Source organism: Dendronephthya gigantea, unplaced genomic scaffold, assembly GCF_004324835.1.
Source record: "Dendronephthya gigantea isolate DGI-Jeju-01 unplaced genomic scaffold, DenGig_1.0 000126F, whole genome shotgun sequence".
Taxonomy (NCBI): domain Eukaryota; kingdom Metazoa; phylum Cnidaria; class Anthozoa; order Malacalcyonacea; family Nephtheidae; genus Dendronephthya; species Dendronephthya gigantea.
The window spans coordinates 579,594-584,814 of record NW_021163136.1 but is presented as its reverse complement, the minus strand read 5'-3'; the positions used below and the strand labels follow the sequence as shown (position 1 = coordinate 584,814).

The window sequence follows — 5,221 nt, the reverse complement described above, 5'->3', positions numbered from 1 at the left end:
CTGGATGAACATGCCAAACTAGATGAGTTTGTAATGTGCACCCTTAACAAGTTACCCCAAGTCAAGCCGGACCTAGTTAGAACTGATGACAATTGGGAAGACTGGAAAATGGAAAGGTTGATTGATAATTTATAAGGGTGGCTAAGAAGGAACGAATCCCCTCAATAACAATAGGAGGGACTCTCGGGAACGAAGCATGTACACTCGCCGAGGGGGAGCCAAGGGCGGGAAACGAGGTAGTCAATGCATCTTCTGCAAAGCAGAACACTGGAGTGACAAGTGCAGTTCGTATACTACCACTGAACAACGAAAGAAGTTCTTCGTAGAAAACAAGTTGTGTTTCAATTGTGCCTCACCCGGACATAGAGGTAGCGAATGTCGTAGTTGTGGATGCTTTCATTGTGGTTCGAAACACCACACAAGCCTCTGCATTCAAATCAAGAATGAGCCCCAACAGAGAGGTGGGGAAAGTGATCCCATACTGACGGGATATACCCCAGTCGTAGAAGAGCCAACTCTACCGCCGATAATACCAGTAAGATTGAAGAGGGAGTTGTTCTGGGCATATCTGGACTCTGGTTCCGGAAGGAACTTCATTTCGAGAGAAGCAGCTAAGAAACTCAACCTAAAACCTGTACAGTAAGGAAGCTAGAGAAATTATTACAGTCAATGGTTCCAGCAAACAGTCAATGCCTATCTTCAACGTTATCGTAGAATCGCTGGATGGCAAAGCCCAAGAGAAAATCGAGCTGACCGGATCCAAGTTGAATGATTTTACCACAGTAACACACACGACCAGATAAATATGAACAAGCTGAAACATGAATTCGAGCACACCAAAGATAAACGATTCTACATGAATCCAGGAGGGAAATATCCCATTCATATGATCATCGGAGACAAGACATATTGCAAGATACGAACAGAGGAAGTCTTCAAAGGCAACCCTGAAGATCCGATGGTGAAAGGATCATCGTTTGGCTGGATTATTCATGGTGGTAACTATTCGAGTGAACAATGCATGTTCACAAGAGAAACAACAGATTATGAGAGATTGTATAGTCTGGATGTCCTCGGAGTGGAGGATCAAAGCGAAAACGACCAGTTGGATATCCATCGGGAATTTCGAGAGAACATAACGAAGACAAAACAGGGACAATATGAGGTTAAAGTACCATGGATACCAGGGACTACTATAACGAATGATAACCTGGAACCAAGCAGGAAGCGACTGGGCAATGTTTGGAAGAAGATTAATCAAGATAAACACTGAAAGATGAGTATGTTGAGATAGTACGAAGCCAGTTAAATGACAGTATTATCGAGAGAGCACCAGATCAACCAGGAGGAGAACTTTTACTTTATATGCCACACAGGCCAGTCATTAAGGAAGATGCCACGACAACTAAAGTAAGAATGGTGTTTATGCCAGCATGAAGCCCCATCCCATGACCAATAGTTTAAACGACTTATGTAGACGGGACCCCCACTGGAACCACTGCTGTGGGACATAATGATTAGAGCGAGAGTGGCCCCAAACATAGCTTTAGCAGATATCCAAAAGGCATTTCTGCAAGTCGGAATAAAAGAAGAAGATCGGGATGCCTTCCGATTTTTGTTCAATATCAATGGTAAAGACGAACATTTGCGGTTTACAAGAGTCCTATTCGGAGCGGAGGCAAGTCCATTCATGTTGGGAGCAACAATACAATACCACCTGGAACAACAACCAGTCGAGTTTGAGAGTACCATCAAAGCATTAAGAGAAAACACCTACGTTGACAATGTGATGAAAACGGGAAGTGATGTTTCAGAACTACAGGGTGTATCAAAAAAAAGTAGACAATTTTGAAATGTTTAGAAAACTATAAATTTATCAAAATATCTCATAGATTTGTGCTAGTATGGGTACTTTGGCATCTTCCAGGGGTTTCATTAGAAGCCGGCACCTGGCGATTTTCGCCGGCTACTTTCAATATCACTGCCGGCTACTTTGTATCGTGTATTAAATTTTTCAGTTTTAATAGAAAGTTTTAAATTGGTGTATTTAGATAGCAATTACAATATCAAATACGTGGTCAATTCAAACCGTTCTATTTTGTCTTGAAAGCGTTGTGAAGATTATTTAGTGTTTTAAAATTGCCTTGTTATTCACGTAATATGACAATTTTTCCACTTGTCCGCCATCTTGAAATAGTGAAGAGAAACCGGAAGTAAATATTAATTACGATGTTTATCTTAAAACGGCGGAGAGGAAACGCACCAAAGACAAAACGCACAAAAGTAATACAAATATTTTACAATATTTTAGCAAACGAGCAAGACCATCGTTGAGCTCAGTCTGCTCAGATGCAGGTGAAGCAGCATTTCATTTCATTTGATTGAAACGTTTTACTCGTATCAGCAGGAGTTGAGTTCAGTTGACAGGAAACAGATTAAATCATTAATATTAATAATACATACTAAATCGATACAATTGTGACACATATGTAAATTTTTAATTGGAGCATGGATTTATAGTATGGTTGTAAAACTTTTACCGCCTTTCTGTCATAGGTACAAGTTCATCTTGCATTTTTGATCAAAACGAGACAGACCGTAGGTCAAACACAGCACTTGTTACTGAAAAAACGTCAAATAGCGAAAAAGATTTTGCAGATGACACAGACGAGCAAATTTCTCAGACCTCTAACTCTGCTAGTATTTCCAGTTCCACCCGCATAAAGCCTACGCCCCCGAAAGATTGTGAATCTTTCATAGAGTCAGCATTCAAAAATGTCTCTATTGTTCACAGTAAATATACATGCATTCCAAAAAACTGTTCACACCTGAGCTCTGCGAAAACAAAATCAAATCGCGCGAAATCGTCTGGGAGTAGCAAGGACCGTTTCCAGCATCAATGGCTACTTGATCCGAATATAGCCTATTGCGAAAAGACTGGCTACTTTATGAAGAAGGCACTGGTATGTTTTGCCTAATTTGCAAAAAGCACAACGCAATTAATTTGCAAAATAAATCCAGAAAATTTAACACGGATGCCTCAGTGAGATATAAACGTTCTGCTGTAATAGAACACGGTAATTCACAGCAACATAAGTCCGCTATTCAAGCAGAATTAACAAGAAGAACATCTACATTCCAAAAACAAATTGATCAGAGAAATCAATCGAACGACGACGTATATTTTAATGCTTTTCTTTCGCTTTACTGGTTAGCTAAAGAAGAGTTGGCAAATAGGAAGTTTGTTAGTCTGCTTACGCTCACAGAAAAACTTGGAGTAGTTGATATGAAATTTTTTCAACATCGTTCGGACGGTGCTGTGAGAGAAATGTTTCTCCTGCTTGGTAAAATGATAAAATTAGATATTGTTGAGAAGATAAAACAAGCTAACACATTTGGCCTTCTTACTGATGAAGTATGCGATGTTGCTAACGTAGAGCAGCTAATTACATTTGTAAGATACGTGGACATGAATTCCAATAAAGTATCAACCAAATTTGTTGCTTGTGATGACTTGCTGAAGGATTCAAATTCAGCTAATGCGACTACAATCAAAAACACTCTTATGAAGCAGGTGGATGAATGCGGCTTAGATGTTGTAAACTGCTCTAGCATAGCTACTGATGGATGTAGTGTAATGACTGGTAGAAAAAATGGGGTTTCAGCACAACTTCGTAAAGAGTCTCCACTACTTCTCAATGTGCATTGCATTTGCCATCGACTTGCTCTAGCATGTGGTGATGCAAATGATGATGTATCATATATTACCACGATTGAAAAGATCCTTAATCAGTTGTGGTCCTTCTTTAAGAATTCTGGCAAGCGAACCGCTGCATATGGTAAAGCAGCTATGGCGTTAAAAGCTATAAATTTGCCAGCAAAAGGAAGAAAAAAGGTGGTCAAAAGTATCAAGAAAGCTTGCAGAACAAGGTGGTTATCTACAGAAAAGGCAATTGATGGCATATTTGAAGATTTTGAAGCATTGTGTCAGACCTTGCGTGTCATAAAAGAGGATGGTGATGCAACGGCCACAGGTCTTCTGAAGCTGATTGGAAACATTAAGTTTTTATCAGCAGTGTACTTGTTACATGCCGTCTTGCCCACACTATCTCACTTGAGCAAAGCGTTTCAAGGTGGCAATGTTTCATTTGCAACTATTGCTCCTGCAATAAAGTACACTTTGGACAAATTGGATGATGTAGCTTCAAATAACAAACCACTAGAGAACTTGAAAAAAGACCTTGGTGAACAAGGAAGGCTTGCCCAATGTGACCTTCCAAAATTAACAGATTTACACAAGCAGAGTTTGACTAACCTCACTAAGAAATATGTCAAAGCATTGAAAGAGAACATTACTAGTCGTTTTGAAAACAGCTTACCTGTTCTTACAGCCTTCAAGGTCTCTGACCCCATTACAGTTCCTGAGAGATCAGATCCAGAGTTTAAGGAGTATGGTGTTCGCGACATTGGAACAATGGCAGATTATTTCTATGCAGGTAAAGAGAATAAAGAAGAAATGAAGGAAGAATTGCTGTGTGAATGGCAGAAATTCAAATATAACCTGCAATTAAAGATTGAAATACCATTCGACGTCTTGAATCCAACGGCCAAGAAATGTCTCGTAGCAAAGACTCCTTTAGAGTGGACACTAGAAAAGATGTTGGCGATGCGTGCAACATACCAGTACTTTATACCAGGGTTACTGTGGCTTGCAGAGATTTGTCTTTCGCTTCCTGTAAGTAATGCGTGGCCTGAAAGGGGAGCATCTGCAGTTAAGAGACTTAAGACGAGAATGAGAAGCGCAATGAAAAATGACATGCTGAGTGCTCTATTGCACATCACCATAAACGGTCCAGAGGTGGCGGAATCCGAGTGTGATAAACTAATTGAAGCTACAGTGAAGGAATGGATGAAAATCAAAGTGAGAAGGAAAATTGCAAAAAAAAGTGAAAGTAACTTCAAGAAAACTGTTTCCTCATTTTCCGATGCTTCGGTGCAAGTAGACCTTTCCTCAACTGACTGCAACCAGGTTATGGATTTGACTGACACGGTGGATATAGTGGAGGGACGTCAAAAGAGCGACGATGAAGACGACGTTATTGATGAACATGAACTGTTGGACTCGGAGAGTGAAGTAAACGATGCCCTAAAGTTGATGAATCTACCGCATTCAGGCAGTGACCTTTACAGTTCGGAGTCAAGTTCTGACGATGATGAATAA

General features: G+C 40.1%; 1 pseudogene; it reads left to right on the top strand.

Annotated features, from left to right (window-relative positions):
* Positions 1-805: 805 nt before the first annotated feature.
* On the top strand, positions 806-5,221 carry LOC114535831 (annotated as a pseudogene).